The 18055-nt window shown below is 38.8% G+C and overlaps 2 pseudogenes; both read right to left on the reverse strand.

The window, feature by feature from the left end:
* Window positions 1-1180: 1180 nt before the first annotated feature.
* Window positions 1181-4350, reverse strand: LOC101597031 (annotated as a pseudogene).
* Window positions 4351-5074: 724 nt separating this feature from the next.
* LOC101597323 lies at window positions 5075-14300 on the reverse strand (annotated as a pseudogene).
* Between the last annotated feature and the right edge of the window lie 3755 nt (window positions 14301-18055).

Consider the following 18055-nt stretch of genomic DNA (forward strand, 5'->3'; position numbering starts at 1 on the left):
CCATTGCTCCAGACCCCCCTCCCCCCGCCCATCCCATCATGCTTTTTAATGACTTCTGACAAAAGTGTGCCACGTAACTATGACCAAAATCAACAACAATATAGTATTTCCAGTATCTCAAATATTCCCTAATGCTGTTTTGCAACTGCTCTTTTGTTCCAACATCCCATCTACCCCAAATTCTGCCACTTACCTATTTCTCTTACTATGTAAAAATTCATGCAATTTGAATCATACTGTATATTTCTTGTGTCCCAAGTTTTTCACTCAGCATAGTGCTTTTGAGATTTGTTGTTGGTATATTAGTTATTTGCCCCTTTACTTACTACATAGCAATCTATATATGACTAGACCATAATATGGTTGTTAGCTACATCTGTATCTGTGATACTATCAATAAAATTCTCCTTAACTTATCTGTGTAGGACATTGTGTGGACAGATGCTTCTATTTTTCTCAGGTAAATATTTAGGTGGCATTCCAGTGTAGTGTGGCAAGCTTGTTTGTCCATATGATGATGCCCACTGTTTTCCAGGGTGAACTGCTATTCTGCACTTGCTCTGTGTGAGCAGCTTCTGAGTTGTTATTCTACACCAATTCTTTTTCTATACAAATTTAGAAATTTCAATGATTTTGCACTTAAAATCCTTCTGGGATTTGATGTCAATTCAATGTACCCATAAATGTATTTTATTGGGTAAATCATCTTAAAATTATTATTTTTCATATGGATATGGCTATATCTGTTTATTAGATCTTTTTTTTTTAGTTTCCACAGTATTATTGGGAAGTTTTAGTACAGAGGTCTTGCACATTTTGTCAAGATTATTCACAAATATGTTGATGCTATTATAACATTTTAATGCTATAAAATTAATTTAAATTCAATTTCTAATTATTTTTTCGTTTATATAGAAATATTTCTGATTTGATTATAAATGCCATATATCCTATAAAGATTCATATTGGACTGACATTTTACAGATTTTTAACATTTAAGTATAGTTCATCATATTATAGGCAAAGAAAGATTATTTTATTTCTTTCCTAAGTTTTTTTTTGTCATTTTAAGTAGCTGAGGTTTTCTTTAAATACACAGTGTGAGAAACAAGGGAAAGTCAGTTAACTGAATTATATGGAAAATGAAATGCCAGATAAATTAGACTCATGTTAAAACAGGTCAGCAAACGGTCAGCAAATGTTCGAATACTAAGGATGAAATGGGCACGTCAATTCCAGTCTTGTAAAGAGGTTGAAGTCTTCCAAATACCACTTGATTATAAACTAGTACACACGTCAACAGCAAATGGGAATGCTTAGCGGGGGGGGGGGGGGGGGGCGGGGGGGCATCAGGGACATGTTTCCTTGCGTTGCTTTGATAACGTTGTCCTCTCGTAGGACCACCGCGGCTGCCTCAGCTGCTCTCGAAAGAGTCTGTCACCTCACTTGGAAACTTTCTGTTACCGCCAGTGTTGCCAGGTCTCCAATGGCTCCTTCAGTCATATCCAGTCCAGCAGTTGTTCTGCCTTCCCTGCGAGCAGCTCAGAGCTGAGCCACCAGGGCTGCATGGCCATAGCCTGCATTGTTGGCTGTGGCGGTGGGCAGCATTCTCAGTGCTTCTGCATGAGACTCCACTGCAACAGCTTCTTTTCCTGGTGTTTTATTGGCAAGTTGCATCACGGCATCGGCCATCAGCATCTCCTCCAAAAACTGTTTTAGGATTCTTCAAAGTCTGGCAAGAACAAAGGGGCATCATACAAAAATCTTTCTGCTTCATCTATAACTTGTTGAGTAGCACCATGCAAAACAATGGTGCAAGCCTCACCAAGGGCAACCCTAGCAAAATGAGTGAGTTTGTCTTCTCCAATCATGACTTCTTCAATAAGTTTACAACTTCCAAGCTTTACGAGTTCTGGGCAATGAACAATAGAGGCAATTTCACCACCTGTAACAAGAGCTAGGTACACCTGCTGTTCAGGGTAATTATAAATTAGCTTCCTGTTAATAAAGCAATTTATTCTATGCTCAAGAATGCGGTCTACTTTCTCCTTCATTTTTTTTTTCCTTTTCTGCAAATTCTATTTCTGCAATTTTGCTGTAGAATCAACTCTTAGCTGGGAACCAAATAACTTTATCTTTTCTGTATCGATTCCAGTATTTGCAATAAAAATTCTAGCATTTTCAATTCTCTTTGGTTGATTGACTCCATTTTTTTTTATACAATAGAAAAACCTTCATCTAAACAGGAGTCTGCCAGGCTCCCTGCTAGTTTCTTAAAGACATGGATGGCCTCCAGATTTCCAGAGCCTTTCATTCTCTGCGGCTAATTTCCTAAGGTGTGCCTTATGGTGAGTAAGGAGTTTTGATAGTAATGTTGTTGCTGTAATACAGATTAGATGTTGCCAGAATTTAACTTCATCACAACCGTGACCAACTCAACAGAGCCTCTCTTGCTGCCTTTGTGGTTTCCCTCCAACCTCCAATGATGGTCTGTAGATGAATATTTTTTGCAATTAAAGATTCTGCTCCCCTTAGTAATTCTGCTGCCAAAACAGTAGCAGAGGTAGTGACATCATCAACTTCATGGCATTGAACCCCTGACATATCAACAAAAAATTCAGCTGCTGGATTGCCAAAACCAATGTGTGTGTGTTTTTTTTTTTTCTTCAGAATGGTAGCACCACCTTTGGTGACCATAGCTTTGGATCTCTTCCGCTACTTAGAAGAATTTTGTCTTTGTCCATCCCTTGGGTCCCAAGGTGATCATCAGTAAGTCTTCAATAGTGATGGTATCAGCAAATGAAGATAGACGAGCTGTCCCGACTCTCTTCACCAGCTCCAGCTTTGAAGAATCCTTAAAGGTGCAAGGAAAAAGTATGTCATGGCTCAGAAGAATCCAGCACCCATATGCACCCTGGAGCCAGCAGGGAAAAGGAAGCTGGAAGTGAAGGACACCCTCTTCTGCTTGGGGGGGTGGCGGTGTGCAGAGTCTGTCTTCTTCAGCACTGCTGAGAGCCTCAGTCCTATCCTTTCTCCACTTTTCATGCCTTGGATTTTCTTGATTTATTGTGTTGCCAGGAACTTACAAAAAAATATTGTGGGTTAACGAGAATATACATCCTTGTTCACAATCTTAGGTAAAAAGAACTCCATCTCTTTCATGAAGTGTGATTATATCCGCTATTTTTTGTTAGGACAATTTGAGATAGGTTCTCACAATATAGCCTGGACTGGCCTGGAGTCACCATGTGGTACATTCTGACCTCAAACTCACAGCAATACTGCCTCAGTCCCCTAAGTACCAAGAATACAGGTGTGTACCACCACAATCAGGTAATGATTTTGATATCTATAACATTTCTTTTTCTACTTTTCCTTTTTTTTAGTATGTGTGTGCATGTGCAGATGCAGCGGTGTAAAAGAGAACAACATTTAGATTTACTTGCTTTTCCATCTCATTTGAGGAGAGTTTCTCTTTTAGAACCTCACTCTGCTATTGTTTTCTGCTGGGAAATTCTCCCAACGCCATTTCACTTGCTGGGATTACAGAAGCTCATCATGGTTTATGAACTAATGTTCTCTATTTTATTTTCATTCAAGTGTTGATTTTTTTACTCTAAAACTTTAGTACAAATCATTTTATGCTTTCCTGTTTTCCTCACCAATATTTTCTGCTTCTTTTATATCCTTAAGCATATTTATAATAGTTTAATGTTTATTTATGACCCTCATTTGTAAATATTTTATCTTCATTAATTGTTCATGTTTATTTTTATTAGTATTTTTCTAGTTTTAAAATGTCCACTTTATTCTAGGACATGTACCAGATTATCATTTACATCTGAGGAAGAGATGGCCCATGTATCTATTTATGATAACGCTAAGAAATATAATCCAATTTTACACATTTCCAGGCATCCTCAGACAAGTGTACCACAATATAGAAATGTGGATATCACTACTACGTTATACATAAAAGGGAAGTATCAATAAACTTCAAAAAGTAGCAAATTCATCTGTTCCTTAAAATATGGGTATGCAATTGTTACAAAGCCATAGTAAGTGGTTTTATAAAATGTACTTTTATTTACGTTACTCTGCTGCTACACTGGGCAGACATTTTCACAGGGCCTTTTGGGACTACAGTCAGTGATCAGAACACATATCGTGGCCCAGCTCTACAGAACAGTCACTACACAAAGTGGACACCCTTGCACATGTGCACAAATCTGCGTGGAAAAGCACTACGTTTTACACGGACTTGCGGACTTTCCTCCCCTTTCTCGTGTCTTGAGAAATGACGTGCACTGTACTTTGCCGAAAGCCACGCTCGCCCTCTGGCAGCACCATGCCGCTGCTGTTACGTGGTGAAGGGAAGGCCAGAAGTGCAAAGGCGGAGGAGGTGGGAGAGAATTTTTACTGGGAAGGCAAGTTGTCAACTCAAACAGCAGCAAATGAAGAATGGATAAGGGAACTTCCTGTTGTCACAGACAAACATGACCTCCAAAATATGTGACATAGGAGAGGAGGCATTTGGATTTGTGACCCCAAGCCCAGCTACATTAAGTGCTTTCCCATTCAACCTAGTACTTCTGGATTCCTACTAAAAAGGAATATGCAGTAAGAGCATCAAAAAGCTGCTTTCTGAAAGGAGATCCCCAAACAAGCGTCAGGGACGGAATGTAGAAATTAAGAAGTTATGTGGAACACTCTTAATTGTAATTGACTACATTTTCATATCTTTACAGTAATACAAAACACAGTCACTTGGTAGAACTGGTTCAGATTACTTAAATACCAAATACATTTTTAGTGCTCTACATAGGTGTCTGGAAGTTACTCATGTTTATCTGAAATGAAGCTATTAATACTTTTCTACAGCAGTAACTGCACATCAGGAAGGCCAAGACAAACAAAAGTCAAGGAATGGAGTTTTCCCAAAGCTGCAGCGGGAAAAGACGTTGGTTCCGTACACATGAATGGGTTTCTCTGCTATAGGAAATCCGAGTGGAGTAAGGAATGGAGATGTAAAAAGGTTTTCCTGACGGGAAGGAGGAAGACACTCTGTATGCCCTTAGTTTTGGGCACCCTCTGCTGTGTGGCCTTCTCCTGCGCTGCCTGATGTCCACGGTGTTGAGTTGCCCCTAGGGACTTGCATGATGAGGGCGCTGTCCTTGTAGGAGTCTTCACTCAGTGTGTCAGGTTCAGCGATGGCCTCATCACAGGCCGTCTCAGCAGTGCGCAGGCAAGCTCGGTTATTAAGGAGCTCATAGTAAAATACAGAAAAGTTAGGAGCCAAGCCCAGGCGAACGGGATGCGTGGGCTTCATCTCTTTCTTGCTTACATCAAATGCCTCTTGGTAACCTCCTTGAGAATTATGTATCGTTTGTTTGTGATCATCACCACATGCGACTTCAGCAAGGAATCGGAAATAATCTCCCTTCATGTTCAGGTAGAAGGCCTTACTCTCCGGACTAGTCGCTTTGGCTATCAAACACTTACCCAACAATTCCAGGACCGTGGTGCGAATGGACCTCAGCTCCGACTCCACTTTCTCCCGACAGTCCTTAATCAGCTGCAACTTCTGGTCGGAGGCGTGGGTTTTCTGCTCAATGCTGGCGATGACCCTCCGGGCGGACCTGCGGCCCCAGTGGTCCTAGGCCACCGGGGGCAGATCGCCTCCTCGTCGGTCAGCCGGGCCTGCTCGGTCAGGGCCTTCCCGCAGCTGGCCGCGTCGTCGTAACGTCCAGCTCGGCCTTCGGGATCAGCTCGGGCTTGTCCACGGTGCCCAGCGCGAGGCCAGGCGAGAGGACAGCGCAGACCCGGATCGGAGGAGTCCTGCCATCCCAACCCTTTGATCAGATCTTTTCTTTTCTTGTTTTTCTTTTTTGGTGGGGGGAGGGTTTAGCCGAGGACCCTCCGGTCTCAGCCTATCCCGGAAGCCGACGGAAGGTCCCTTTCCTTAGTTTTATTTTTTATGAATAAAAATAATGTATCATAAGTGAGAGTGGTTATTTATTTTTTCTGGTACTAACTGTTACTTTTTTAGTAGATGCATTTTGCCAGATTGAGGGAATTCTTTATTCTCAGCTTTGTGCTAGTTCTTATTTTAATAGGTAAGAAATTTGTCTAATACATTCCTTGTACATTCTGATATAATTATATAAGTAATGTCGGCCTGTTGATATGCTGAATCACACTAACTGCTCTTTAATCATAGAATTACAATTGCATATCAGGAGTAAATCCCATCTGAGTGAAGTATATACTTATTTTCATGTATTATTGGATTTGATTTATTAATATTTTGTTGAGGATTTTTGCATATATATTATTCATGTTTAATAGCCATAGATATTTAAGGATGTCTAGTTGGTTATGTGAGTTTGATAATTATCCAGTTTAGAGCATAAATCCATAAAATAATATTAAATGATCAAGTATATAAGCATAGAGTGTCTTACAGTATTCTTTTCATATCTCAGGATTATTCACAGTTTCATTATTGCTGAGAGCTTTCACTTTGGTATTATAAGTTAGGATTCTTTACTTTTTCTTCATGTTTTATTTACCTCTATATCAGTTTTGGTGATATTATTAAAAAAAATAAAACAGTTTTTGTTTTGTTGATTCTTGGTCATGATTTCAGCCTTCAATTTCACTGTTTGTTATTCCAGTTCTATTTTCTTCCTTCCTCTTATTTTAAGCCTACATTGATCTTCATTTTATGGTTTCTCATGTGGAAATTACACTATTGATTTTTGGACTTCCTTTTTTCCTAATATATGCATTCAATATTATTAATTTCCATCTAAGCACTGCTTCTGGCAGTATTAAATAACACACCTAGAAAATGTGGTAGGCCAACAAATCCCTTACAAAACCATCCAACAGCTCCATTACACACACACATTATATATGTGTGTATAATATATATGTTTATATATTATATATGTGTATATATAATGCATGTGTGTGTGTGTGTGTGTGTGTGTGTGTGTTGTATAGTTTTGACCCTATTTTGGAACACACAGAATGCAGGTTTATATTGAGCTTTATAGTTTTATTAAATTCTATTTCAAAAATTCTATTAAAAGTTTGAAAGTTTGTGGCACACAAGCAATTCCAGATTTCGAGCCAAGGCAATTGTATTAGCAAAGATAGATATACAATGAATGAAATGACCCATTTCTTTAATTCTCCATTCTGAAGCTATTTCTTCAAAGCACGTAGTCAAAATAGGACATTATAAGGTATAGTTAATCAATCAACATAGTGATTTTTTTTTCCTACAGGATACAGCCACACACATGCTTACCATATTCCTTGAGCTCAATTCCATCTGAAGCCCTAAGTAGTTGCTGATATGAGCACAGCCTTTCTGAGCGCTCATGGAGCTGCATTTCTAAGAAAGTTACCCATACAAGTTAAGGAAATCAGAAACAGAAGGAAAAATAATACACATTTATCCCCATAGTGAAGACGGTTTCTAATGAATGCATCTACCACTGTACTCAGTAAAGAACAGGTTGGAAACAATCATATAAACTGACATTTCAATATTGATATGTATAACTTTCTAAAGTAGTTCCATCTATAAGCCAAGACATTTTTTAAAGTCTTTTTACTATTATTATGAACACCACATTTTGTATGGATACATCATGTGTTGGTAGCTTCTTTTCCCTCATCTCTGCCCCCTTTACACTGGGGACAATACTCAAGGTAGGGTCTTGCTCTAGTCCAGGCTGACCTGGAATTCACCATGTAGTCTCAAGTTGGTATTAAAGGCATATGCCACCATGCCCATAGCAAAAACGTTTTTATTTGCAAAATAAAACAAATAAAATGTATCATATTGATCTAATTTAACAATGACTTACCTAATAGGATTTTAAGTTTCACTTCATTGCACCAGGAGAAAATTTCTTCTAGAATGTTTAATATACATCTTTTGTTCTAATGTATTGAACAGTTTAATAAAAGAAAATGAAATGGCTCCAAAAGTTTGATCATTTGCATGTATATTTCAGGTAGAAATTAAAACAGTATCCATAGGGAACATTGTGTGCAGTGTTTATGACTTTAAGGAAAGCTAACTTGACATTCCACATATGAAGTTTTAAAAGTATATAGCAGTGAGGATAATGATCAGATAATGTCCTTGTAACACATCCAATATGCTGTTTTTCATGGCATTATTTTTATAAAAACAGAGCAGCAAAGACATTTTTATAGAACTCAAAAGTTTGAGATATAAATGTTTGCTCTGAAGTACAAACATTTTGAAACATAATACTGGTTGCAGGTGTAAGATTAATGTTATGGAAACAAAACCTATTATGGTAAGAGGCAATGGTAAAAGCCTTGTCCTGTCTTCTATGAAATACAGCCTCAGTGACCCAAACAGGAGCACAATCAAAAGGTTTTCATTTTCAGTTACTCCCTTGTTTCTGCATGAAATGGGGAAATGACCTCATTTCCCTTGACATGTCTCCTCACTTTTAGAAGATGAAGACAGGGCTGGAGAGATGGCTCAGTGGCTAAGGTGAAACCTAATGGCCCTGGTTCAATTACCCAGTATCAGCGTAAAACCAGATGTACCAAGTGGTGCATACATCTGGAGTTCTATTGCAATGGCTATAGGCTCTTGTGTCCCTATTCCTTCTCTCTCTCTCTCATTGAAAATAGATAAATTTTTAAAAAGTGGAAAAAAGATGAGGAAAATATTGTTTGTAGGTATTTGGAGAGACAAATTCTACATAGCACTTAACATAAATCCTGGTTGAAAAATATCAACTGTGTGTATCATTAGTTGTGACATTTTTGTCTGTACATAGAGCAGGAACAGGACCTGGGGGATAAAGTGGATAACACTTGGGTTCAAACTCATCTATGCCACTTATTTTCTTTGTGATCTTCTGTAGATTAGTTAATTTTTCTGAGTCACCATTGTTTCTTAATAACAAATGATGGACTAGTAGCTCCCCCTCATACTGATGGGTGAAGATTGGGATGGAAAATGGAAACCTCCTAGTATACATCAGGCTAGCAAATTAACTCTATCAATGTGGTTTTTTTTTTTCTTCCTCAAAAAACCACTGAGAAATGCTTACATTGAACCATACGACACCAGTTAGGAAGTCTGTTGAAATGGGTGCCATTCTTGGCCAACATTTGCATATATGTGAATATATAAGGGTAGATATCTATCCATTTCGTGTATTTGTATATAACTGCACCTTCCTTTAAGCACAATCTTCTGCTAGAAAACACATGTACAAAAGAAATCTAAAAATGTCAAGAAAATTATTTAAAAACAGATTACATAATATAAATATACTCCCTGCCAGACAATTAAAAGTTCCTAATGTGTAATTCAAAGTGAAAGATGGCATGTGTTCCCTTTCCGAAATTGATGATGACCTTTTTCCTTCCATTTTCTACATTTCATGAATACTCAGTTGAGCTATTAAACATGTTCTTGGCAGTTCCCAACCTTATCATCGCACAGATATCTGACAACAACAATAGGGACATTACATTTAGCCCTGGCTCCTCAGTAAACTTTCAAGTTTTTTTTTTAATTATCATGATATAGCACATGGAAAATACAACTTAACAAAGTAGATATGACTGATGATAGCTCTTCTTTTCCAACACTCATCCTTACATCACCAATCCACATATGTAATTTTGTTTTTATTTTGTAAATGATTAAGCTGAAAGAAACATGACAAAAGGACCAAGATACTGTTGAAAATAAAAGTCTGCAATTCTGGTATTTTCTTCTGAGTCCTGTAATGCTCAATGCCAACCATAGCACATCACCCTCTGACATCAGATCTTGACAAAAATGTGATTGGATTTTGTCTGAATAAAATGTTTTAAGTCCGGTTGCTACTTCTCCAGCCTCACCTCCTCTGGTGCACATAGAGGGGCGTGAGGTGGGGGACGGGGCACTATGTGCTCCATTATGTATTGAGAGTAGTGTCTGGTGATCCCAGAACAATCCAGTTGCATCCCAAGAAACAAACTCTCCATTCAATTTCCCAAGTAGGAGCCCCAAACATTCTCTGCTAGCACACAGTGAGGAAGCAGTGGGCGGTCACTGGACTAATCATATCAACAGTGAACAAGGTCACCAGAGGAAGGAGCAGCAGCACCCCTCAGAGGAGCTGTCCACTGCATGACTTGAGGGAGGACAGGCGAGGCCCAGTCACACCCAGGTGTCCTCCTTGGCTATGCTGCCTCGACCATATAAGCAGAAGAAGCCACATTTATGTGCAGGACCCAGCATGCTGACGGAATCCCCATTGGTTCCCAGCACTGCACTTTCACAAGTCTCTCAGTCAGTATCTTCCATAAAATTTTGCAAATGCATAGACCTCCACAGTCTTTTTTATGTAAATATGCTCTTTAGAATTGAGAAAGATGTATTAGTTTTTTTCTCTTTTATTCATTTATTTATTTATTTTTATTAATTAGTTTTGTACTCAGAGAACACAGTCAAATTGGTACCATTGTTAGTCTCCTCCATTTCTTACCCCTCCCCCTGGCCACTCCTTGTTGAGGTATATGGGTCGTGCATTGTGGAGTTAGCCCACAGTTATGGGTAGGAGGAAATGCCTCTTCATATCATGACCCAACATGTGGCTCTAACATGTGGCTCTGGCATTTTTTCTGTCCTCTCTTCCCCCAAATCTCCTTGAGCCATTTTGGGTCTACTTCAGTGATGAGGTGTTGGGAGCCTCTGTGTCTCTGGATATCAGATTTGGTAGGATTTGATTGTTCTCTGTGTCAATCTTCTGCACCCTTGTGCTGGTATGATATTCACTAAGAAAACAGCGCCCTTGCTCGTTTCAGCAATTATTCTTAGTTTCAGCTGGAGTCTTTTTGAGTTATGATAAAGTGGTTCTCTCCTTAGGATCTGCATTTATCTGAAAAAGAGAAGCAGATTCTCCAATGAAGAGTAAAGTTAGCACCAGATAAAACAGATAACCTTTGTTTGTTTTATAGAGAATTTAATAAGTATAGGCACACTTGTAGCCCATGATTAGTGGTAGCTTGATAATGGAGAGCAGGCTCATGTTTGGATATGGTTCTGACTTGTTTCCCACCTCCAGTTATGGGTCTTGTTCCACTGAGCAGATCAGTTAGCTAAATCAAGAGCAGCTTGTTTTCCACCATGGCTATGCACCACTGTTGCACTTGTGTGAGCATCATGACAGGTTATTTGCTGCTAAGTAGGTTAGACCATGAGTTGCTGGAACAGATATTGGTCATTTTCCAACAGTTGACCATGTAGCACCTTCTGGCACTAGACGCACCAACAGTCTGGGGACTGACTCTCTTCCAGCTTCCAGCCATGTCACTCCAAGTTACATGTCAACCACATATGGTAACTTCAGTAGTAGGGTCTTACCACTAACTTTAGGTGGGTCATCAAGTACTCTGACAGAAATCTGAACCTTAAATCCACAGACCCCATCCGTTATCATGTATGCAGTTGCAGTCATATCATATGACCCATGTTTTCCTTGGTATACTGAATTATTCATTTTCTAATCAATTTTCAACATGCTCTGTTTCTGTCAAAAGGAAATGACTAAGTATTCCCCTACGTGGGACAACATAATACATCTTTAGTGTAGTGTATTTCTCACACTTACTGACTTCATCTAATTAATTATCTTAATAATTTATTTGAATGCCACAAATTTCTTACCAGTATTATCCTGGTAATTTAATGACAGTTTAATGACAGACAAATGAATAAATAATCCAGAGAAATTTCACTGTCATGTGTCAGCTATGAGTAAGAAATAAGTTCTTCAAGTAAAGGTAAACAGTCAGTTCACTATCTACTCAGAAATTTCACCATAAATTCTTTCCACAAATAAATTTGCTGATTTATATGTAGGTAAATTTACAATTATGGATTTTATACTAACTTTATTGGTGAGGCTGAGGAGATGGCTGAATGGTTAAAAGAGCTTGCTTGGTAAGCTTACTGGTGTGGGTTCAATTCCTTAACCACCCACATAAAACCAGACAGGTATTTGTTTTCAGTGGTGCACATACACATATACACAAATTTATGAATAAAAAAATAAACTTGTGGGCTGGAGAGATGGCTTAGCAGTTAAGCACTTGCCTACGAAGTCTAAGGATATAGGCTTGATTCCCCAGTACCCACATAAGCCAGATGCACAAGGTGGTGCCTATGTCTGGAGCTCATTTGCAGTGGTTAGAGGCCCTGGAGGGCCCATTCTCTTTCTCTCTCTCTTTCTGTCATAAATAAATAAATATAAATAAAATAATTTTTTAAAACAAATAAACTTTGTGTTAGTAAATTAAATACTTTATTAAGCTAGACCTTCAAATTGCAGCTAGCAAGTGAATTAGGATATAATCATCAGTAGAATCCTATAGATCTATTAAAAATACCCCTTGTGAGGGCTGGAGAGGTGGCTTAGCAGTTAAGTGCTTGCCTGTGAACACTAAGGACCCTGGTTTGAGGCTCGATTCCCCAAGACCCACGTTAGCCAGATGCACAAGGGGCACACGCGTCTGGAGTTCATTTGCAGTGGCTGGAGGCCCTGGTGTGCCAATTATCTCTGTCTCTCTATCTGCATCTTTCTCTCTGTGTCTGTTTCTCTCAAATAAATAAATAAAAATAAACAAAATAATTTTTTTTAAATACCCCTTGCGTGCATATCTTTGCCACAATATATACTTTTTCAAGGAGGAAAATCTAGGTAAGAAATATCATGGAGAAAGTGAAGATTCATTTAATAAAGATATTTTCTTAAAAAAAAAAGAAATCCCAAAAGTGGGTAAAATGGCTGACCACTGTAGAAAAGAGTACATTCTGTTTTTGTGGTTTTAGTTCTCAATTTTCACTGTGTGCAAAAGGCTTGTTTCCTGAAGAAATTCATAATACCGATCCCAGAGAAATGAACATTCATGTTAAAACAGGAGTTTGTCAAAATAGGAGCACAGGTTCTCTAAAGTTCTCTGGAGCAGTAAGTGGCTATTTAATTCTTAAAATTACATCAAAGAGATACTCAACATAAGAAATACCAACAAAGCATTCACTCCGTTTAGGATTGTCTTCCTCTTCCTTTTGACAAACCTTCTTTCAATGTCCACGAACATCAACAATTTAATTGTGACATGTGCAATGTGTACACCTCTGTCTTTGGAGGGAAGTTGAGCACAAGAGAATAAAATATCTGAGAATGAAAAAAGAAGAAAATTTAAAATAGTCATTCAGACTATTCAAATTGCAGGCACCTGCTTGCATCATTATGATCAGAATTTTTTAGTAGTTTGTGAATCATTAGGTTAGAATGCACCTAAATGAAAAGCATTTGGAAGCCTTCCAAATGCTTGCATTGGAATCACACCAGAGTGGAAAGCACCTTCAGACATACACTTCAATGTTGACTGGAAGACTTTGAGTAAAAAAAACAACAACAACAAAAAAAAAAAACAAAAAAAAAAAGGTGCTTTACATGAAAGAATAACTAGTTTAGTGTCTGGAATTAGACTCGTGAGTTCAGATTCCAGTGTTGTTACTTCTTGTGAAATCCTTTGGATAACTCCTCAAACCCTCTGCACCTGTTTTCTCCTCTGATGGAATCAGTTAATAGCAGTGGGCTCCTTGCAAAGTTAGCATGATGTTTAGATTCTGTAAAACACCTAGAAATGTGATTTGTAAACAGCGGTTTTTCAATTTTGATTGCCAAGGGCTAGAATTGGCATTACTACCTGCCAATCAAGTCACCTCAGAAGTGCCACAGGTAGATCACCAGAACGTGCAGACGCAGCAAGCAAGAGACCATCACAGGTAGATCACCAGAATGTGCAGACACAGCAAGCAAGAGACCATCACTTGAGCCTCCAAACCCAGTGAACCATTCTGATTCTAACATGAGACTTTAAACATGAGATTTTTAAACCTTCCTTGTTGTCTTTCCTGGAGTGACTAACTCTTACTACTTACCAGAAAAGTAGGATTAATTAATGTAACCCTTTTACAACATCAAATAGAATTTAATAAGGTGAAAGTAAGCATCTTGAGATGTTACGTAAAAATAGCAGTGATGATAGGAGAAAACATAGCAGTAGAAATGAAAACATGGTATGAATAGCAATTTATGGATTGTTGCAGTCAGGTTCACATTGGAGGCAGAGATCACCTGACAAAGAGAGAAGGTTTATTTTGGCTTACAGACTCGAAGGTAAGCTTCATCCCGGTAGAGGAAAATGATAATATAAACACAGGTGGACATCACCCGCTGACCAACATAAGGTGGACAATAGCAACAGGAGATTGTGCCAAACACTGGCAAGAGGAAACTGGCTATGATACCCATAAACCCACTACCAATAATATACTGCCTCCAGGAGGCGTTAATTTCCAAATCTCCATCAGCTGAGAACCTAGCATGCAGAACACCGAAGTTTATGGGGGACACCTGAATCAAACCACCACATGTATATTATCAGAGAATAGGAAAGCACAAAAAGCATAAAAACAGAAAACACATACTTCATAAGTCATCACTTTAACACTTAATCCTATTTTTTTTTCAAATATCCTAAAAGTTTGTGTGTTTTCTTTCATGTTTAGAATAACTGCATAGGGGGTATCAAGCGCTCCATCATCATTTGCAAAGTTCTGTTTATGAGATGCATTCAACCTGTTGCACAGATTAGTTCATTCGTTTGAAATTATAAGCAAAATCCCACTCTACTTATGGACTCGCTTTCTTCCTTTCCTTGCTGAGGGACAGAGTTCATTCTGCTACAGGTCCCACTGTGCTGACTTGTTCATAAAGACATTTTTGTGTACATATAAGACTTTTACAGGGAAAAAATTCTTGGCACTATAATCCAGGATTCCAGAGCATATACATGTAGGCTTTTTTTTTTTTTTTTTTTTTTTCTCGAGGTAAAGTTTCACTCTAGCTCAGGCTGACCTGGAATTCACTATGTAATCTCAGGGTGGCCTCAAACGCACAGTGATCCTCCTACCTCTGCCTCCCGATTGCTGGGATTAAAGGCATGCGCCACCATGCCCTATGCTTTTTGTTATATGTTGTCAAAGTAGTTTGTGATGTGGTTATCTGTCTTGTCAAGTATGGAAGTCAAACATACTTGGAGCTCTACTTTCCTTCCTGTGCATGGATTCTTCCCTGAAAGCCCAGATGATGACGGGGAAGGGTGTGCTATGCTTGTTCAGCCTTCTTTACTGTTTATGTGACATTTGGCAGAATTCTGCTTGCAATTTACTTTCTGAGCATAGGTTGACTGGCATAGGCTAAAGTCCAATTTTCAGATTCCACATTTCTCAAAACTCTTCCCGTATTGATATTTTACTACTGATGAGTTAACAAAAGTGGCTATAAGTTCCTTGAAATCATGTCCTACATTTCTAAGCCAACATCTCTCAAATGTTTTGTTTTCAGTGTTTAAATAATAAAGACTCTCCACAGTTTTTGTTTATACAGCCTGTTATGTTTGATATCATTATTGCTACTATATTAGTAATTAAAAGTAAAATACTTCAAGATATATACATATCAGTTTATTTTTGTAGGAAAACATTAATACTTCATTAATTCATATTTATTTATCTCTGAATATTCTAATAAATCTACCTTGTTATTTGAACTCTCTTATTCTGTATTATATTTTATCCATTGTATTGATAATACTATCCACTGAATTTTTTTACTTGACCTCTTGAGCTTTCCATTTCTACAATTTCAATTATATTTCTTTTGCCATTTCTATTTCTTCACTCAATTTATTTTCTTATCTTGTATTGTCTTCCATATTTTATTCTGCTAATTATCTGTTTGTTAAGGAAGCAGCTAAGATAGCAGGCCTGAGTTGCTATCTTAAGACTGGCCTACTTACAGGGTTGGGCCATGGTTTTCAATGGAGAACTTGCCCTTTGAAATATGCATGACATCGGCAACTGTCTGATGCCCCGAGACATGAGCTCTGGCTTCTAGCTGAGGAGTGTGGATATCAACAATGTCTACGAGAACAGGTTCCAGTAAGGTCGTAGTCTTTGCTTCTTAACTCGGCTGCCCTGGCGGAAACCTATGCTCTTTCATTGTGCTATCAGAGAAAGAAGTACAGCCTATGTGAATTATACTGAAGAAAGAAAACTTCTGGTGTTTGGATTTGAATGCCACCATTTCCAGACAATATTAGGTGTTTTTTTTAAAAATGCAAGCTAATAACACTAAATAAAATGAAAACAGTGGAGGGAGGGCCAATCAAAATCTAAGCAGATAAAAATAAATCGTATGGAATCCTCCGGTTTTGGACAATGGAACACTCAGGAGCCATAGATTGTTGCTAGAAAATTTTCAGTGCCAGGGATGGGATACCTTCCAGTGAGTTGTTGGCCAGGGAGGTTCCTGATGTCCCAAAAACATCATAGGCCATTGCCGAGGCCCTTGGTTTCCCACCAGGAATAGATGGTAAGACCCTATTGCTGAAGACTCCACATACTCGGGCTGCAAGGCCACTGAGAAATCCTGTTGAAACTGAGTTGATAACCTCCTCCATGTAGACCAGCTGACAGAAAGCTGGAAGAAGCCATTCTACATTCAGGTCAATGGGAGAAAGAGATACCACCAGTGAAGATACTCAACAGTGGACACTGCAAGCCTTATAATTGGCCAGCCAGGCCAAATGAGCCAATGGTTGCAATAGTGGCATGTCTATCATGGTAGAAATGAACTGCCCTCTAATTGAACTGGAGGCCCACTCCAGGGAGGGAATACATCCCTGATACTGAAAACTTAAAGCAGTGGTAGTCATGAGTCCTAGGGGTGTAACCTCTGCTGATGTTTGGATAGATGTATATACTATGCTTATCAAACTGCCCAGTAAGCACTTCTCTTAATATTCATACCCTTATATTAATGCTACTCTCACTTTGGGTAGAGAATCTTCTCTTTTCAGATGGCAGTGACCTTGGGATGGCTCAGAAGGTATCATGGTGCTGGAAAGAAGTGACTGGAGTTCTGAGTAATATCTCAATCACACCTTCCAAGGCTCAGGGTCTAATGAGGAAGAGGTGGCAGAAAGAATGTAAGAGCCAAAGGAAGGGTAGGACTCCTTACAATGTGCTCCCTGCAGACATAAAATGGCCTGGATATCCATGACCTCACAGTGCCTGACACTACCTACACAAGACCATCATAATAGGAGGAAAAGATCATGGTCTCAAAAAAAAAGAGAGACTGATTGAGAAGGGGAGGGGGTATGATGGAGAATGGAGTTTCAAAGGGGAAAGTGGGGGGATGGAGGGTATTACCATGGGATATTTTTTATGATAATGGAAGATGTCAATAAAAATTGAGAAAAAATACAAGCGAATAACACTAAAGACAATGAAAGCAGTGCATTAGTGAATGTTCCGACCTTGCTGAGGGTTGCAGGGGGTGACTGAATTTGAAGGCAGTCCTCACTCCGGGCACAGGCTCTCACCGGAGAAGGCTGCTGCTCTCAGCTTCCCTTCTGGATCTCGCCTTCACTTTTCATCCTTCTCTATCTTCCTCTGAAAGTTTAGTCTTCATGTCGCCAGGTTCTGTCAATTTCTCCCCTCCTTATCGACACCAACTGAGCTTCATTCCTGTCTGTTTTCTCAAAGTTTGCATTCATGACCACTATTGATTATTATTGACAAGCAAAAAGCCAGTATTTAACCTGAGTAAAATGTGTCATTTGCTCTAACAAATGAATTAGCGCCCCCTGAAAAGGATATAGGGATTGATAATGAATCATACCTTTTCTTTGTTCCATATGAATATTGGACATATGAGAACACCTCAAAGCCCTGAAGGTAGAAGGTGCAGGACGAAGCCACATCAGTGTGTGGCACCCTGCATCACTGGTGTACAATTCCGGCTTCTGTCAGCAGTCTTTTGTGAACTCTTGCTCTAGGCAGTGACAGATTACCCTTTCCTTATCAAAAATATTATGAAAATAGATGTTTCACCAGTTCCAAAACTACTAATGT

Source organism: Jaculus jaculus, chromosome 4 (assembly GCF_020740685.1).
Source record: "Jaculus jaculus isolate mJacJac1 chromosome 4, mJacJac1.mat.Y.cur, whole genome shotgun sequence".
In the NCBI taxonomy this organism is placed as follows: domain Eukaryota; kingdom Metazoa; phylum Chordata; class Mammalia; order Rodentia; family Dipodidae; genus Jaculus; species Jaculus jaculus.